At 36.1% G+C, this 20,989-nt stretch overlaps 1 protein-coding gene across 1 annotated transcript in view; it reads left to right on the forward strand.

Annotated features, from left to right (window-relative positions):
* The first annotated feature begins 3,078 nt into the window (after positions 1–3,078).
* The window catches only part of IPCEF1 (interaction protein for cytohesin exchange factors 1), a 326,897-nt gene continuing 308,986 nt past the window's right edge, over positions 3,079–20,989 (forward strand). Inside the window, exon 1 of the mRNA XM_053710985.1 lies at positions 3,079–3,135. The gene's annotated coding sequence lies outside the window, so the exon portion shown is untranslated. The remainder of the gene's footprint in view (positions 3,136–20,989) is intronic.

The raw sequence follows: 20,989 nt of genomic DNA on the forward strand, positions 1-20,989 counted from the left end.
TCCCATGTTACAAAAAAAAAAAAAAAGAATTTATGAAAAGGGAAACATATAGTTGAAAAGAAATCACCTGTTTAAACTGCAACTTGAACAAAAAATGATATTCAATCATCAGATCATCATCAATTAAATGCAAAAGTATATATTGCAGGAATGTAATAAATTACTATTAATGAGTAAGTGAAAATAACCTAAACTACATATTTGGTAGTCATCATCAATAATGAATGAATAAGCTACCATGCCTCACTTTCAGTTTGGTCACATATCTTTTACTTTTGTGATGGTTTGTGAAAATTCATGTGAAAATCTTGCAATGCTCAATACTCTAGGTTTTTTTTCTTGTATTTATCTAAATTGTCATGTTATATTGGTTTTTTTTTTAATTCCTGTGGGGTTTCTTATTCAGTGGGGCTGAATTATCAATGTGCAGGCAGACATGATCCGCTGTAGCACATCAATAAATACCGACAGCAGCGCTGTCTTAGGGTTGCTGAGGCATGTTTATTCCTTCTAGCTCAGTGTAAGTCTACAAATATTTTTTTCTCCATTAGGTGGTCACATGTGGTATTTTCTAGCAATGCCTAGATTTGAGGGATTTGAGGTTATTGTTACAGACCTAGCAAATGGTGCCAGGGATCTAATTTGACCAGAGTCTGGACAGTGTAAAGGCTGAGCTAATAGCAGGATTTTCCCAGTCAGAGCCTGGTGTGCCGCTCAACCGCTTTAGTGGTCATAGACTCTACTACATTTTTGAAGGGTGGAGCTCCACAGCATATCCATTGTTTTGGGCCCTGGCCTGCTAATGCTTGGGTTACTGAGTTAGGAATTCTTGTGCCACCTCCCTGATATCTCCTCATAACAGTTTATTTTTTTCATGCTGTTTATTGGTTATTTGTTAATAAACACAACCATATGGTTCTTACCAAAGCTCTGTATTGTGTCTTTATTTGAGGAGGCTCAGAGTAATTTAATGGTTTGGTCCTTGATTCTAATGCATGGGTTTAACCCCTAAGTGTTTTATGTGTGAATTCAAAATGATTAGAATGTGAGTTTTTGTGCCTAACCCCTGCATAGATGTAAAAAAAAAAAGGAAAGCTGCTCTCAAGAGAACAATGGCTGTACTCTCCAATGCTGGTCCAGAGTAGGATACAATGCATTGTGGAACCTCAGAGCAGATTTAACTATGTGCCTAACCTATTTGCAATAAACATTCTTATAATAAAATGCTATAAGATATTAGAATATCTGTATTACATATAAAATGTCATAAAGGGACAGTAAAGTCAAAATAGAACTTCAATGTTTTCAACAAAATGGAATTTGCTTTATTTTTAGTGTTCTATGACAGCAGTGTTTGCAACAATGTTCTTAGCATTGTTATACATGCTATATGCTTTGTCTTAATCGTGAAAGTTCAATTTTGACTTGTTCTTTAACAATTTGAATACATTGTATTGCATGGGAATTGATTAAGGACATTTCCATATACATGAACACACCTAAATATAGAAAATAGATATCTAAAAGCCATGCAAAATTTTGCATGAACCAATGAAGGGCTCATACCTAAAAAAACATCAATATGTTTAGGGGTTAGGGGCCACAACATTTATTACTTATCTGTCATTTGGAGATGCCATGTAGATAATCTTCTTAGGCACTGATATTTTTTAAGGGCACCAGACACTAAGTAATGGAAACTGCAGTTTATATGGCCTCTCTTCTCATTTTGTTTCATTTTATCTTGCACCTCCCACTACAGGCACCACCCACTGCAAGCACCTCCCACTACAGGCACCACCCACTGCAAGCACCTCCCAATACAGGCACCACCCACTGCAAGCACCTCCCACTACAGGCACCACCCACTGCAAGCACCTCCCACTACAGGCACCAACCACTGCAAACACCTCCCACTAAAGGTGCCACCCACTGCAAGCAGCTCCAACTGCAAAACAACTGTATTTGGAAAATGTAACAAATACAAGGTGATTCAGACTGCCATAGAAAATGTATCTGGTGTGGGTACCATAGTTAGCACCTGATATCTATTATTATACTCATAATCATAATAATGCCCATAATGTGACACACACCTATATTTCTTATTTTCCTTATAAACTATTATTATTATTGTTCCTTTTTGGTTGGATGCAAAATTTTCCCCCACATAATACCCCAATTTTTCTTTCTGATCTTATGTACTTTTATAATATCCAATTTATATTCCTGTTGCCCACAAAGCTATTGACGTCATTAGACATGACTAAGGACCTATTGCAGGTCTGAAACCTTGATGACAAACCCTAGGGCCCTGATGTGAATAATAAAGGTCCTTTTAGGAAAAAAAGGCTGGAGCCCTAATTTGATTTTCTGCAGTTGACTGTTGAATGAGGCAGGTCCAAGGTTCTGTGCATGAAAAGAGATTTGTAGGTGATGTTTTCCAATCTGAGGTTAAAATCCACAAAGCTATGGAACCCAATATTGGTCTTGCTATTTCACAGGGGCCGCAAATATGAATGCAGAGGGTCACATGATGCCCATGGGGCGGACGTTAGCCATCCCTGATTCAATTAACTACCTAATTAAATGTATGGTAATCCATAGAACTAATATTTAACATAGGAATGAGAATATTTTAAAAATACTGCCATTTTTTTTGCAGAATAGCATCTGAATGTTTCAAAACATGTTAGCACATTGTGACTGTAATTATTATTTATTGTCACCTCTTTAGGCAGTAAACACAATTATGTATCCTTCAACAAATGATACCAAGAGAATGAAGCAACTTTGATAATAGACGTAAACTGGAACATTGTTTAAAATTGTAGGTTCTACCTAAATCATGAAAGAAAAAATATGGGTTTTATGGGCCTTTAATTAAATTGCTTTCTGATTTCAGTAATCAACATCTCAATTGCAAAAACGTGAAAAAAGTTTGGATATATAGTCATTATGTCAATAGCTGTCATACAGTGACGTGTTACATTCTTACAAATGAGACTTCACAGCGGCATAAATGTTGTTTCCCTCTTAAGCAATTTTGCTAACTTTGTGTAAGGGCTTCCTGTCTAATTGCGATGTTGTTGGATGTTGTAGAATCGACAAGAGCGTGCTGCATAGAACCTACTGGTATGTAATTTCAAATCTCTTTATATCTTAATTTTGTTCATTTAAGCTTTATGTGAGGTTTAAATTACAGGTTTTGTCTCTTTTTTTTTTGTTCGTACAATCTCACTTAAAATCAAGTGAAATTATCTGTGTGCGCTCGAACATAAGAGAGGAAATGGTCTGAATACATTATCTTTTGTTCATTGAGTTGTATTTCAGTCTTAACCACAGAAGATCTGCTTAAACTGCAGTGTTCATTTCTGTACTTAATAAAATACAACTTTGCTACTAAAAGGGTTAAAAAAGGCCAGAAATGTTTTTAAAAGCTATGAAAATTAGGTATATTTCTTTCTGACCAAAAAGTCTCTAAATGACAGCTATTTAACGCAATCACTGAGTAATAAGTCTTGCGTTTTGTCAAACCACTTAACGGAAGAATAAAATCAGTTTTTAACGTGTTTCATCTGAAAGAGGGTATTTTAAAATGTATTACAATGTTATAATATTTATTTATTATATTTTTTTGTATGCTTGAGAGGATTGTGTCTGCCTAGCAGTAAAACTGAGGAAAATGCCAGCCACTAAGCAGTTGATCTGTGAGAATTTGTTGTGCAAAAATATGAATTTCTTTTTAGTCTTAATGTCAATTTAAACCGTTTTTTACTTTCATGCAAAAAAAACTATTTCAACAACTTTAATTGCAGTTCTCCTAAATGTACGTTAGAACATATCTGGGCTTTGTGTACCTCTAATTAGGTATAATTAGAAGTTCTTTATAAAGACTTTCTAAATTTAGGACTTCACTACTCAACGCTTTACCATTAAAGGGACAGGCTACCATAGTATTGTTATTGTTTTAAAAGATAGATAATCCCTTTATTACCCATTCCCCAGTTTTGCACAACCAACACAGTTATATTAATGTACTTTTTACCTTTGTGATTACCTTGTATCTAGGAACCTTCTTCCAGCCCCCTGATCACATGACTGTGACGGTTTATTATCTATTGTCTTAAATTTAGCATTGTATTGTGCTAGATCTTAAATAACTTTCTGTGCCTGAACACAGTGTTATCTATATAGCCCACGTGTACTTTCTGTCTCTTTGTGTTGAAAAGAGATTTAAAAAGCATGTGATAAGAGGCAGCCCTCAAAGGCTTAGAAATTAGCATATGAGCCTACCTATGTTTAGTTTAAACTAAGAATACCAAGAGAAAAAAGCAAAGTTGATGATAAAAGTAAACTGGAAAGTTGATTAAAATTAAAAGTCCTATCTGAATAATGAAAGTTTAATTTATACTGGACTGTCCCTTTAAGAGTATAAACTAAGACATTTTAATGGTTACTTTACAATTATATTATGTAAAACTTAAATGGATACAAAACCCCCAAAAATGTATTTTGTGATTCAGACACAGCATACAATTTTTAAAAACATTTCCAATTTACTTCTATTATCAAATTTGCTTTGTTCCCATGTTATTCTTTGTTGAGGAGATACCTAGGTAGGCAGGAAATAGCGCTGCCATCTAGTGCTCTTGCAAATGGACAACATTTTAGAAAAACTGTTCCCATATAGTGCTACAGTCACGTGCATGCTCCTGAGCTAACTTTCCTGCTTTTCAATAAAAAGATACCGCAAAAAATAAAGAAAATTTGAAAAATAGAAGTAAATTAGAAAATTGTTTAACATTACATGCTCTACCTGAATTATGAATTAAACATTTTGGATTTCATGTCCCTTAAAGGGACAGTAAACACCAGAATTTTTGTTGTTTAAAAAGATAGATAATCCCTTTATTACCCATTCTCCAATTTTGCATAACCAACACAGTTATAATAAAATACTTTTTACCTCTGTGATTACCTTGTATCTATGGCTCTGCAAATTGCCCCCTTATTTCAGTACTTTTGACAGACTTGCATTTTTAGCCAATCAGTGACTCCTAGGAGGCGGAGCTTCATGTGCCTGAGCTCAATGTTATCTATATGAAACACATAAACTAACGCCCTCTAGTGGTGAAAAACAGTCAAAATGCTTTCAGATTAGAGGTGGCCTTCAAGGTTTAAGAAATTAGCTTATGAACCTCCTAAATTTAGCTTTCAACTAAGAATATCAAGAGAACAAAGCAAAATTGGTAATAAAAGTAAATTGGAAAGTTGTTTAAAATTACATGCCCTATTTAAATCATGAAAGTTTTTTTATTTACTTGACTGTCCCTTTAAGAATCAATCTATTCATCTTTAGAATGAAATGAAGGCATAAAATATAAAATTTTAATTGTTAAAATTGCTACAGTTTACAGGCAGAATAAAATGTTTTACTACATATTCAAATATTCAGAAAACAAAAAGGTAAATTACTTGTTGAATTTATTGGTGGGCTGTATGTGCAGTTCACATTTGTTTATGTGTTGGTTCCTTGCACAGCTGGGGAAATATTAGTATAGCGCTGCGGAATCTGTTGGCGCTCTACAAATAACCGATAATAATAATAATAATTGCAGTGTAATGAGTTTCAGAAACAAAGGTTAATGTTTTGCTTTTTTTTAATAGTAATGTAGCTAGGATTTTGTTTTAGAAAAGTTCAGTGCTGTGCAACTGTATTGTAAAAAGGACAATATATGATTTGTGCAACTTCCTTAAAGGGACAGTCTAGGCCAAAATAAACTTTCATGATTCAGATAGAGCATGTAATTTTAAACAATTTTCCAATTTACTTTTATCACCAATTTTGCTTTGTTCTCTTGGTATTCTTAGTTGAAAGCTTAACCTAGGAGGTTCATATGCTAATTTCTTAGACCTTGAAGCCCACCTCTTTCAGATTGCATTCTAACAGTTTTTCACCACTTGAGGGTGTTAGTTCACGTATTTCATATAGATAACACTGTGCTCGTGCACGTGAAGTAATCTGGGAGCAGGCACTGATTGGCTAGACTGCAAGTCTGTCAAAAGAACTGAAAAAAGGGGCAGTTTGCAGAGGCTTAGATACAAGATAATCACAGAGGTTAAACATATATTAATATAACTGTGTTGGTTATGCAAAACTGGGGACTGGGTAATAAAGGGATTATCTATCTTTTAAAACAATATACATTCTGGTGTAGACTGTCCCTTTAAACGTGCTTATTTTTACATCCTTTTTGTTTTTGTATTATACTGTAAATGCCAGAAAGTCAAAAAAACGTATTTCAACTGTTAACCCCTTAAAGAGACACAAAACCCAATTTTTTGTCTTTCATAATTCAGATAGATCATGTAATTTTAAGCAACTTTCTAATTTACTCCTATTATCAATTTTTCTTTGTTCTCTTGCTATCTTTATTTGAAAAAACAGGAATGTGATGCATAGGAGCCGGCCCATTTTTGTTTCAGCACCTGGGTTGCGCTTGCTGATTGGTGGCTACATTCTTTCAGCATACAGAGAATTGCAACTATATCGATATGATATGAGTCTTCTATTTTCAGTTGGTTATACAGCTGGCATAAAATGGTCTGCAGGAACCAAGCATTTGATCTAATGTCTAATTGGGCAAACAACTGACATAAGTAGTCTGCGGGATTATGTATCTCAGTGTTCCTCAACCGTAGTCCCAAGTACCCCCAAAAGGCCAGGTTTTCATTATAGCTGAACTATAGCGCAGGTAAAATAATAAGCTGATCAGTAACCATGGTTACTAACCTGTTCTCACCCATCAGCTGATTATGTCACCTGTGCGCTAGTTCAGCTATAATAAAAACCTGGCCTGTTAGGGGTACTTGAGGACCGTGGTTAAAGGGACAATGAACCCAACATTTTTCTTTCATGATTCAGATAGAGCATGCAATTTTAAGCAACTTTCTAATTTACTCCTAGTATCACATTTTCTTCATTCTCTTGGTATCTTTATTTGAAAAGCAAGAAAGTAAGTTTAGATGCCGGCCCATTTTTTGTGAACAACCTGGTTTGTTCTTGCTGATTGGTAGATAAATTCACCCACCAATAAACAAGTGCTGTCCAAGGTCTGAATAAAAAAATTGGCTGGCTCCTTAGCTTAGATGCCTTCTTTTTCAAATAAAGATAGAAAGAGAACGAAGAAAAATTGATAGAAGGAGTAAATTAGAAAGTTGCTTAAAATTGCATGCTCTATTTGAATCACAAAAGAAAAAAAATGGGTTCAGTGCCCCTTTAAGAAACACTGATGTATCTCATCTGATGTCTTATTTTATCATACATTTGTAATAATGGGGGATTTTGGGGTATTATCTCATCTTGGTCTAATCTGGAAATAAAGCTGGCAATAGAAGGGCAGCAGAGGGTTGTGCTTTTGAAGCAAGGTATTATTTGGGCATATTGCTAACATAAAGGGGGCTTCAGGGGCATGCATCTGAAGGTACTGTTTTGACAAACACTGCATACAGGAAATACAAGTAGAGTTATGAAATTATATTGAGCAGAGATGTGTTTAACGACAAAGCATAGTTAGTGCTAATATTACTGTGCACAACCTTGTGTGAAAAAGTATGGAGGTATGACCTAGGCCTATGACATTTAGAGATATAAATACTGTACTTTATATCATAAAACTTTGTTAAAATGGATACAATCAGAACAGCAAATGGAAATTGTTCTATAGAAAACTCTACATACATTTATTCTCTGACATTCATTCTATTATATGAGATTTGGGTTTACCTGTAAACTATATAGATTAAAGGGATACTACCCAAATGTTTTCTTTCATGATTCAGATAGAGCATGCAATTTTAAGCAACTTTCTAATTTACTCCTATTATCATTTTTTCTTTGTTTCTCTTGCTATCTTTGTTTAAAAAACAGGAATGTAAAGCTTAGATGCCAGCTCATTTTAGGTTCAGAACCCTGGATAGCACTTGATTATTGGTGACTACATTTAAGCCACCAATAAGCAAGCATAACCCAGGTACTGAACCAAAAATGGTCCGGCTACTAAGCTTTTATTCTTTCTTTTTAAATAAAGATAGCAAGAGAACGAAGAAAAATTGATAATAGGAGTAAATTAGAAAGTTGGTTAAAATTGCAAGTTTTATCTGAATCATGAAAGAAAAAAATAGGGTTTAGTATCCCTTTAAGTTATTCAATCATATTTACACATCTAATATAACAGTGAACAATTTCACCAAGAAAACATTTGTTTCACTTCTGTATTTAACTAGCTTTTTAATACTATAATCTATGCAATTCTAAAATTGGTTGCTATAAATACAGTTTCGACTCCCAGTGCAGTTTCCTGAACTTCTAATAGTCATGGGACAGCACTGGAAACAAACCTACTGATTCAGTACTAGACGAATGTTGACACATAAAATATGTATCCAACATTTAAATGTCTTGTTACCCTAGTAGTTGAGTATAAAGTGGGTGATAAATTACTCCAGTATGTTTATTTTTGTATATGAAATAGTTGGGTTTTGTTCTTTGAAACCATAACCCATTAAAATGGGCTTAACTTTGCAAGAATAGAGGCATTTTTGTAATATACATAAGTGTGTGTGTATATATATATATATATATATATATATATATATGTGTGTGTGTGTATTTAAGTATGCAGCGTGCACCAGCATTTTATACTCAGCACTTGCTCAGAGAGCCTAAGGTGCTTGTACCATCTGGTAATGACTCAGTTTGTTAATTGCTGACATGATAAAATCCCCACTGGCACTCTGAGCAGATGCAGCATTTGAAATGCTGATACACTGAGAAATACATGTATATTGCAAATATGTTTTTATTCAAAGATGTAATTCATTCATGTACATTTAAATTTTGACCGGAATATCTGTTTGAATTAAACAGGTTTGTATATATTTTGCCAATAAAAAAGGTCAACATGTTTGAATATTGCTCTTTCATATGGATAATATAATATTGTTTTTTTTCATGATTCAGATAGAGCATGTGACTTTTACTTCTATTATTATTTTTTCTTCGTTCTCTTGGTATCTTTTGATGCTCGTGTGCATAGGAGCCGGCCCATTTCTGAAGCACTTTATGGCAGCAATTTTGCAAGAATGTTATCCATTTGCAAGAGCACTAGATGGTAGCGCTATTTCCTGCAGTGTAGTGCTCCAGATGCCTACCTAGGTATCTCTTCAACAAAGAACATAATGGGAATGAAGCAAATTTGATAATAGACGTAAATTGGAAACTTTTTTTTTTAAATTGCATACTCTGTCTGAATCAGTAAAACTTTTTGGGTTTCATATCCCTTTAAGTACAATGTCCCTTTAAGTATGGAGATCAATAAAGCAGAATGATAATATGCTACTGATTGATATTTCAGGTATCCACAAAAACAAGTTATTGGTTTTAAATTCCATTATAATATGTTTTTGATCTGTCATCCCTTTAGGTATTCCCCCATAGTCATAGATTTTGATGGTTGTTAAAGGGACATAATACACATATGCTAAATCACTTGAAACTGATGCAGTATAACTGTAAAAAGCTGACAGGAAAATATCACCTGAGCATCTCTATGTAAAAAAGGAAGATATTTTACCTCACAATCTCCTCAGCTCAGCAGAATAATTCTGTGTAAAAAGTTATACTCAGCTGCAGGCAAAAAAAAAATGAAGAAATGAACAGCAGCCAATCAGCATCAGCAGTGCTGAGGTCATGAACTCTTTTACCGTGATCTCATGAGATTTTACTTAACTCTCATGAGATTTCATTGTAAACCTCCTTACACTGAATAGGGAAATAAGATGAGTGTGCACGAAAGCTCGCTCCTTCCACTGTCCCGGGACAGACATACTGATTTGCTGCTTAAAAGTCCTTTACAATGGGATGTGGCTACTGAGAAACTTTTGAGGTAAAATAGCTTTCTTTTTTACATAGAGATGTTCAGGTGATATTTTCTAGTCAGCTTTTTACAGCTATACTGCATCAGTTTCAAGTGTTTAAACATTTGGGTATTATGGCCCTTTAAGATCCAATAGGACCAACTAGCATTCACATTGTTCAGCATAAGTAACCAATTACCACCAGGATACCTTTATACTCCATACTTTATTGTACTTTACCACTAGGAGAGCACCAGACTAAAGAAATAACTCCTAACAAAGGTCACCGGAAAGCTACAGTGTGGAACTGGCAAGGGAGTCATCACCCCCATTTGAATCAAGTTTTTTTTCAACATTTTCCTTCAACATGGAAGTATTTTGTAACTTCTTCATTGCCAGCAAAGGCAATCTCATGGTTTAAAAAAGCTATTGTTAACATTTTTGGGATGTGAACAGCTACTACTACTCATCCCAGCAAATAAGATTAACTACAGTTATTTACAACTGGCCCATTCCTATTATCTCTGGGCAAAATGTCATCTGAACATAGCCCATTTGGTGTTTGTGTATAATTTAGTAATTTTTTTATTGACAGAATTAGTATAATGTGTTCCCTAGCCCACAAAATTAAGCACAACATAAATATATAAAAGTTGTTTCTTTATTGGAAACAAATTAGTTATTTTGTAGAAATCGCACATAAATAATGTATATAGTAGCTGAGGTTAAATAAAGCGCATTTTTATTTGAGGTCACAATGAATAGCATAAAGCTATCTCAAGCAATAACTGTAATAACTAAAAAATATATAGAATGCCTGACCATCTGCTAAACTTCTAGGAAGGACTCAGAAGGCCACTATTGGACCTCAAACATTTAAAAAATGATTGAAAATAATAGAAGGTATCTTAACAAAAAAAGACCACTTTTGGATCTCTCATTGGAAACCTAATTTTTAAACTATTTTAACCAACTGTTATTTACATAGGTAAATAACATATACACACACATAAAATATCTGTAAGCTGTTTAACGGTAAATAATAATGCCTATCTAGGGTGACAGTGGAGTTCTATTAATATCTATGTCTCATCTTCAAGGTAATGTACTAATCAATGCGCACTTGAGGAACCAAAGTTACGCCATACACTATACTAAATCAACTGTTACACAATCATAAATGTTTCTGAGATTGAATATTGGATTTATAATTAGATATTATGGATGTTACAGCTCCTCACATTTACTATCTTATTTAGACAGAGCATACAATTTTAAACAACTTTCCAATTTACTTATATTTCTCATTTGAGTCACTCTCTGGGTATCCTTTGTTGAAAAGCATATCTCGGCAGGCTTAGGAGCAACAATGCTCTACTGGTAACTAGCTCCTAAAGGCTGTACATATGTGCTTTTGTCAATGGGTCACTAGATGTGTTCAGCTAGCTCCCAGTAGTGGTTTGCTGCTCTTTCAACAAAGGATAACAAGAGAATGAAGCAAAATTGATAAAATAAATATTGGAACGTTGTTTAAAATTGCTCTGTCTAAATTATGGCATAAAAGTTGTGAGTTTCCTATTCCTTTAAACAGTAATATGGCAGTTATTTGCTGAATTGGTGTATCTTGACATAATGTTGCTGCTCAAATGACATTAACATTGATTCTGGCAATATTGCAAATGGATTAGTTATCCCCTTTAGATAGCAGAGTTGCAATGCAATAGGGTTATGGTTAGGTTTGAATAAACTCCTTGGATAGTAGAGAGCATTAATGACCATGACATACCCTGTACGTCGCTGGTTGTTAAGGGATTGTGTGGCTATAATAGCAAGACTGCGCTATTTGACCCTCCCTCCATAAGGCTTGCCAATATAGCGCAGTCTTGCCGCTGGTGGCGAGATTGCGCTATTTAAAGGGGTTATTAACTAATGTACTGCTTTCTTCTTCTAGCATACAAAGTGCTATCAAGATTAGATCAGCCAGTCAACATTTTAACTACATTAAATTTTCACAGCAATGAAATTCCTCTAACATTTAACCTGCTCTAAAAAAATAATATGCTCTATTTTCACAAAGACAATCTGCTTGTAAAACCTGAAATTTACTTTTTCCAAATCACTTTGTAGTTAAAGGGACAGTCTAGGCCAAAATAAACTTTCATGATTCATATAGAGCATGTAATTTTAAACAATTTACTTTTATCACGAATTTTGCTTTGTTCTCTTGCGCCTAGATTTAGAGTTCTGCGGCCAAAGGGGTGCGTTAGCTACGCGTGCTTTTTTCTGGCCGCACCTTTTAAATACCGCTGGTATTGAGAGTTCACAGAATGGCTGCGTTAGGCTCCAAAAAAGGAGCGTAGAGCATATTTAACGCAACTTCAACTCTCGATACCAGCGGTGCTTACGGACGCGGCCAGCTTCAAAAACGTGCTTGTGCACGATTCCCCCATAGGAAACAATGGGGCTGTTTGAGCTGAAAAAAAACCTAAGACCTGCAAAAAAGCCGCGTTCAGCTCCTAACGCAGCCCCATTGTTTGCTATGGGGAAACACTTCTACGTCTGCACCTAACACTAACATGTACCCCGAGTCTAAACACCCCTAACCTTACACTTATTAACCCCTATTCTGCCGCCCCTGCTATCGCTGACCCCTGCATATTATTATTAACCCCTAATCTGCCGCTCCGTAAACCGCCGCTACTTACATTATCCCTATGTACCCCTAATCTGCTGCCCCTAACACCGCCGACCCCTATATTATATTTATTAAGCCCTAATCTGCCCCCCACAACGTCGCCTCCACCTGCCTACACTTATTAACCCCTAATCTGCCGAGCGGACCGCACCGCTATTATAATAAAGTTATTAACCCCTAATCCGCCTCACTAACCCTATAATAAATAGTATTAACCCCTAATCTGCCCTCCCTAACATCGCCGACACCTAACTTCAAACATTAACCCCTAATCTGCCGACTGGAGCTCACCGCTATTCTTTTTTTTTTTTTTTTTTTTTTTTTTTCTTAACTTTTATTTATAGTAAAGAAAATATATTACAATAATCAAATATAAAAAAGTGCATCACAATGAATAAATTATTCCATATAAAATTTAAACAGTAACAATCAGTGTCAAGGTAAGGGTCAAAAATCCCCCTTACATTAGTGAATGATATAATAAAAATAATACAGAAATTAGACAATCAGCCAGGATTTATCATATGTGTGTCAAATTCTAGAAAACATACTACACTTGTGACGTATTTGTGGTCATTTTTCATCTTTACTTATTTTAACAGGTAATATCTCTCTCCCAGACATACACACAACACACAAACAAAAACAAAAACAAAAACAAAAACAGAAACAAAAACAAACAAAAAATAAAAATAAAAAAATATCCAACTCTCTCATCTCCCCGCCCCGCCTAATCACCTCACCCAGCATCTGTCGCCCATTCTCCAGGGAAGTGGCCAACTAGAATGTTTACCATAACATACTCCGTGTCTCTGAGAGGTTTAATCAGTTTTTTCTGAAGTGCAAGGGGAAGAGATCTCACAAATGTTTCCCATTTTTTGAAGAATGTAGGCAGATATTTATCTTGTGGATAGGGAATGTTGAATTGCTCAGTTGTAAAATGATTGATCATAGCACTTTTAAATTGTGTCATTGTGGGTGCGGAAGAAGCTTTCCACCGTTTAAAGATAAGATTACGAGCCGTTAGGATTATAGTGTTTATCAGATTGTAATTCTTGGTTATTCCCTGAAATTTCACCAGAAAGAACACATCCATTGGAGATAATTTATGATCCAATTTCAGAGTTACCATCATCCAGTAGGATATTTTCTTCCAATATTGGTGGATTTTAGGGCAACTCCACAGACAGTGGAATAGATCTGCACTTAATGAAGAACATCTAGAACAAAGAACTCTTGATTTATACCATTTGGAGAGAGCAGCAGGAGTAAGATATCTTTTAAGGCCAATTTTTATCTGTGACTCTCTCCAAGAGGTCGGTACCCAGCTTTGTTGAATTATTTGGAAACTCCCAGTAATAGTCTGTTCGTCTATATCTGGGAAGTATGTGTCCCACATTGCCACCATCTCAATCACCTGCGTCTTTGACGCTTTCTGATTTATGAGAAGATATAGTGGGGAAATTATATAGATTCCTGCCGCATACAGGGAGATCTTGGCCTGTAACTCACCCCGGGACCAATTATTCCCGTATTTTGAGCATAGCTCTTGAAGATAGTGTCTAGCTTGGAGATAAGCGTAGAATTCGCGTGAATGTAGATCAAATTGTGTTGCAATATCTTCAAACAGTCGCGGATATCCATCTGCGTCCTGTAGTTGGCACATATTTTGAAGACCCTTTAACGCCCAAACTTTGAATATCTGATTGGTTAGGCCGGGCCCAAACTCGGGATTACCACATATAGTTAAATATATATGTAGGGGGAGCAATCGTTTTCCACACAGAGCCTCTGCCAGGCCACAATGACGTTCTTAAAGGTGGTCATATAAAATATATTCGAGGGCAGAGAAGTGAGAGGACAGTGTAAGAGTGCCTTCAAGCTGAACGGGGCCACAATTTGATTTTCCCAGATAACCGAGGAAATTTGGTCTTTCCCAGTTAACCAGTCTAAAGCAAATCTGGCTATAATGACCAGATTATATGTTTGAATATTAGGGAGAGCAAGGCCTGCTGAAAGCTTAGAATTCATAAGTCTATGGGGCGCGATGCGTGGTCTCTTTCCATTCCATAAAAATTGGGAACATGCCCTATTATACATGTTAATATCTTTTTTTATGTAAAAAGCACGGGATATTCTGCATAATATAAAAAAGTTTTGGAAAGAGGACTGATTTAATTAAAGTCACGCGAGCCGTTAATGATATGGGCAACGAGGTCCACTCCTCTAGTTTCCTTCTACAATAGTCCAGGCTTGGCCTATAATTTATCTTGTACCACTCTTCTGGATTTTTAGATAGACAAAGGCCAAGATAAGTAATCTGGGAGACCTCAAGGAAGGGATGATTACAATAATAAGGGGGATTTCTATATAGCCACATTAATTCTGATTTTGAGATGTTTATCTTAAATCCAGAAGTCTCCCCAAATTCTTGGATAATCGCTTGAAAAATGGGTAAAGTGACCTTAAGATTGGAAAGGAATATTAGAAGATCATCCGCATATAGAAGCAACACTAGCTTTTCATCTGCCAAGAGGATCCCGTCCAGTTCTTGTCTTAATCGAATGGCAAGGGGTTCTACACTCAGATTGAATAAGAAAGGGGAAAGAGGACATCCTTGTCTAGTCCCTCTGGATAGCTCAAAGCGTTGGGTAGATGTATTGTTTATGATGACCGCCGAGGAAGGGGTACTATAGATTAATCGAATATAATTAATAAAATATTCAGGAAATCCGAACCGATCTAGCGCGGAGAACAAGTGGTCCCAGTCAACGCGATCGAATGCTTTCTCCGCGTCGATCGTTAAAATAGCCTTATCTTCCGTTTCAAGTGCCCGTAAGGACTTATATCTAATCCAAAAGGATTCGATCAGGATTAATAATTTTCTTGTATTTCTTACGGGATTCCGGCCCGACATGAAACCAGATTGGTTCTCATGGATTAAATCACCCATGTATGGTTTCAATCGAGAGGCTATTATAGCTGCGAGCAGTTTATAGTCGGTGTTGAGGACTGAGATCGGTCTATAGGAGTTAGGCAATTCCGGGTCTTTACCCTTTTTTAGGATTAATGAGATATTCGCAGTTGTAAAAGAGGGAGAACAATTGGTGTTCTCTGAAAAGTAAAAATTAAATAGCTTATTCAATATTGGAGTCACCTGTGTCTGTAAAATCCTATAGTACTCAATGGGGAGGGCATCAGGTCCAGCCGCTTTATTAGTTTTCGCATTCTTAATTGCCATTGTGATTTCCTCCTCAGTGATAGAAGCGTTGATCACGTCTCTGGCCTCAGAGGATAACCTTGGGATCTTAATCTTTTCCCAAAATACCAATTTCTTATCGGGGTTAATAGAGTCTCTTTTGTATAGATCTTGAAAAAAGTCAAAGAATACTTTTTCAATGTCAGTATGTTTGGTATATCTCATGTCTCCCTGTTTAATAGCAGATATTGGATGTCTGGGAGAAGATTTAGTAATTCTGGCCAGGAATTTCGCCGATCTACCTGTAAAGCCTCTGTATATTGCTCTCATTCTCATTTCTTCCTGAACGCTACTTTGTTTAATGTGTGTGTCACGGAGAGTTAGCTCACCGCTATTCTAATAAATGTATTAACCCCTAAAGCTAAGTCTAACCCTAACACTAACACCCCCCTAAATTAAATATATATTAAATCTAACGAAATAAATTAACTCTTATTAAATAAATTATTCCTATTTAAAGCTAAATACTTACCTGTAAAATAAATTCTAATATAGCTACAATATAAATTATAATTATATTATAGCTATTTTAGGATTTATATTTATTTTACAGGTAACTTTGTATTTATTTTAACCAGGTACAATAGCTATTAAATAGTTAAGAACTATTTAATAGCTAAAATAGTTAAAATAATTACAAAATTACCTGTAAAATAAATCCTAACCTAAGTTACAATTAAACCTAACACTACACTATCAATAAATTAATTAAATAAAATACCTATAATTACCTACAATTAAACCTAACACTACACTATCAATAAATTAATTAAATACAATATCTACAAATAAATACAATGAAATAAACTAACTAAAGTACAAAAAATAAAAAAGAACTAAGTTACAAAAAATAAAAAAATATTTACAAACATCAGAAAAATATTACAACAATTTTAAACTAATTACACCTACTCTAAGCCCCCTAATAAAATAACAAAGCCCCCCAAAATAAAAAATGCCCTACCCTATTCTAAATTAAAAAAGTTCAAAGCTCTTTTACCTTACCAGCCCTGAACAGGGCCCTTTGCGGGGCATGCCCCAAAGAATTCAGCTCTTTTGCCTGTAAAAAAAACACATACAATACCCCCCCCCAACATTACAACCCACCACCCACATACCCCTAATCTAACCCAGACCCCCCTTAAATAAACCTAACACTAAGCCCCTGAAGATCTTCCTACCTTATCTTCACCATACCAGGTTCACCGATCGATTCAGAAGAGCTCCTCCGATGTCTTGATCCAAGCCCAAGCGGGGGGCTGAAGATGTCCATGATCCGGCTGAAGTCTTCATCCAAGCGGGAGCTGAAGAGGTCCATGATCCGGCTGAAGTCATCATCCAAGCGGGAGCTGAAGAGGTCCATGATCCGGCTGAAGTCTTCTATCAACGGCATCTTCAATCTTCTTTCTTCCGGATCCATGTTCATCCCGCCGACGCGGAACATCCATCTTCACCAACGACTTCCCGACGAATGACGGTTCCTTTAAGGGACGTCATCCAAGTTGGTGTCCCTCGAGTTCCGATTGGCTGATAGGATTCTATCAGCCAATCGGAATTAAGGTAGGAAAATTCTGATTGGCTGATGGAATCAGCCAATCAGAATCAAGTTCAATCCGATTGGCTGATTCAATCAGCCAATCAGATTGAGCTCGCATTCTATTGGCTGTTCCGATCAGCCAATAGAATGCGAGCTCAATCTGATTGGCTGATCGGATCAGCCAATCGGATTGAACTTGATTCTGATTGGCTGATTCCATCAGCCAATCAGAATATTCCTACCTTAATTCCGATTGGCTGATAGAATCCTATCAGCCAATCGGAATTTGAGGGACGCCATCTTGGATGACATCATTTAAAGGAACCGTCATTCGGCGAGTAGGCGTCGGTTGAAGAGGATGTTCCGCGTCGGCTTGGAAGAAGATGGCTCCGCTCCGCTCCAGAAGAAAGAAGATTGAAGATGCGGCTTGATAGAAGACTTCATCCCGATGATGGACTTCCGACTTCAGCCCGATGATGGATTTCTTCAGCCGCCGCTTGGATCCAGACTTCAGCCCGAGGATGGACGTCACTCTTCAGCCCCCCGCTTGGGCTTGGATCAACACTTCCGAGGACCGATCGGTGAACCTGGTATGGTGAAGATAAGGTAGGAAGATCTTCAGGGGCTTAGTGTTAGGTTTATTTAAGGGGGGTTTGGGTTAGATTAGGGGTATGAGGGTGGTGGGTTGTAATGTTGGGGGGGGGGTATTGTATGTGTTTTTTTTACAGGCAAAAGAGCTGAATTCTTTGGGGCATGCCCCGCAAAGGGCCCTGTTCAGGGCTGGTAAGGTAAAAGAGCTTTGAACTTTTTTAATTTAGAATAGGGTAGGGCATTTTTTATTTTGGGGGGCTTTGTTATTTTATTAGGGGGCTTAGAGTAGGTGTAATTAGTTTAAAATTGTTGTAATATTTTTCTGATGTTTGTAAATATTTTTTTATTTTTTGTAACTTAGTTCTTTTTTATTTTTTGTACTTTAGTTAGTTTATTTAATTGTATTTAATTGTAGGTATTGTATTTAATTAATTTATTGATAGTGTAGTGTTAGGTTTAATTGTAGATAATTGTAGATATTGTATTTAATTAATTTATTGATAGTGTAGTGTTAGGTTTAATTGTAACTTAGGTTAGGATTTATTTTACAGGTAATTTTGTAATTATTTTAACTATTTTAGCTATTAAATAGTTCTTAACTATTTAATAGCTATTGTACCTGGTTAAAATAAATACAAAGTTGCCTGTAAAATAAATATTAATCTTAAAATAGCTATAATATAATTATAATTTATATTGTAGCTATATTAGGGTTTATTTTACAGGTAAGTATTTAGATTTAAATAGGAATAATTTATTTAATAAGAGTTAATTTATTTCGTTATAATAAAATTATATTTAACTTAGGGGGGTGTTAGGGTTAGGGTTAATATTAGCTTTAGGGGTTAAAAAATTTATTAGAGTAGCGGTGAGCTCCGATCGGCAGATTAGGGGTTAATACTTGAAGTTAGGTGTCAGCGATGTTAGGGAGGGCAGATTAGGGGTTAATACTATTTATTATAGGGTTATTGAGGTGGGAGTGAGGCGAATTAGGGGTTAATAACTTTATTATAATAGCGGTGCGGTCCGCTCGGCAGATTAGGGGTTAATAAGTGTAGGCAGGTGGAGGCGACGTTGTGGGGGGCAGATTAGGGGTTAATAAATATAATATAGGGGTCGGCGGTGTTAGGGGCAGCAGATTAGGGGTACATAGCTATAATGTAGGTGGCGGCGCTTTGCGGTCGGCAGATTAGGGGTTAATTATTGTAGGCAGCTGGCGGCGACGTTGTGGGGGGCAGGTTAGGGGTTAATAAATATAATATAGGGGTCGGCGGTGTTAGGGGCAGCAGATTAGGGGTACATAAGTATAAGGTAGGTGGCGGTCGGCAGATTAGGGGTTAAAAAATTTTAATCGAGTGGCGGCGATGTGGGGGGACCTCGGTTTAGGGGTGCATAGGTAGTTTATGGGTGTTAGTGTACTTTAGAGCACAGTAGTTAAGAGCTTTATAAACCGGCGTTAGCCCAGAAAGCTCTTAACTACTGACTTTTTTCTGCGGCTGGAGTTTTGTTATTAGATTTCTAACGCTCACTTCAGCCACGACTCTAAATACCGGAGTTAGAAAGATCCCATTGAAAAGATAGGATACGCAATTGACGTAAGGGGATCTGCGGTATGGAAAAGTCGCGGCTGGAAAGTGAGCGTTAGACCCTTTAATGACTGACTCCAAATACCAGAGGGCGGTAAAAACCAGCGTTAGGAGCCTCTAACGCTGATTTTGACGGCTACCGCCCAACTCTAAATCTAGGCCTTGGTATTCTTAGTTGAAAGCTTAACCTAGGAGGTTCATATGCTTATTTCTTAGACCTTGAAGGCCACCTCTTTTCAAAATGCATTTTAACAGTTTTTCACCACTAGAGGGTGTTAGTTCATGTATTTCATATAGATAACACTGTGCTCGTGCACGTGAAGTTATCTGGGAGCAGGCACTGATTGGCTAGACTGCAAGTCTGTCAAAAGAACTGAAATAAAGGGGCAGTTTGCAGAGGCATAGATACAAGATAATCACAGAGGTTAAAAGTATATTATTATAACTGTGTTGGTTTTACAAAACTGGTGAATGGGTAATAAAGGGATGATCTATCTTTTAAAACAATACAAATTATGGTGTAAACTGTCCCTTTAAAGGGATATGAAACCCAAAAATTGTATTTTCTGACTCAGACAGAGCATTGAATTTAAAAAATAAATAAAAAAATTCTATTTTGAAATTTGCTTAGTTCCCAGGATATTCTGTGTTGAAGAGATACCTAGGTAGGCATCAGGAACACTACATGACAGGAAAAAGTGCTGCTATCTAGTGTTCTTGCAAATGGATAACATTCTTGCAAAACTGCTGCCATATAGTGCTCCGGATATGGGCCGGCTCCTAAGCTTACATCCCTGCTTTTCAACAAAAGATACTAATAAAACAAACTTAATAATAGAAGTCCAGTAAAAAGTTGTTTAAAACCTCTGCTCTATCTGAATCATGAAAGAAAAACATTGGGTTACATATCTCCATAAATAAACATTTTATTGTAATCAACATTTTTTGGTGTGCTAGAGCATTGTATTATACAACAAACGCTTATTTTTTATTTCTTCAGGGCTGTATTTTATCTAAAAATTTCAACAAATTACCAAAAAGGACTAACATTTTGTAATAAGTTTTAATATAGACAAATATTAGACAAGTAAAAGTATGATGATGAAGTTGTTTAACTTTGTCCTTGTTTATGTACTCTTGATTCTATGGTTGTAACTGTAGTTTTGTTTATATGATGCTTCGATTCATTCTTCACATCTGAGTTTAAAGGGACAGGAAACCCCAATTTTTTTTTCTTTCATGGTTTGGATAGAACATACAATTTTAAACAACTGTCCAATTTACTTCTATTACCAAATTTGTTTCATTATCTTGTTATCCTTTGCTGAAGGAACAGCATTGCATAACTGGCAGCTAGCTGTAAACATCTAGTTAGCCAATCACAAGAGACAAGTCTGTGG

The sequence above is a fragment of the Bombina bombina genome, chromosome 4, assembly GCF_027579735.1.
Source record: "Bombina bombina isolate aBomBom1 chromosome 4, aBomBom1.pri, whole genome shotgun sequence".
NCBI lineage: Eukaryota > Metazoa > Chordata > Amphibia > Anura > Bombinatoridae > Bombina > Bombina bombina.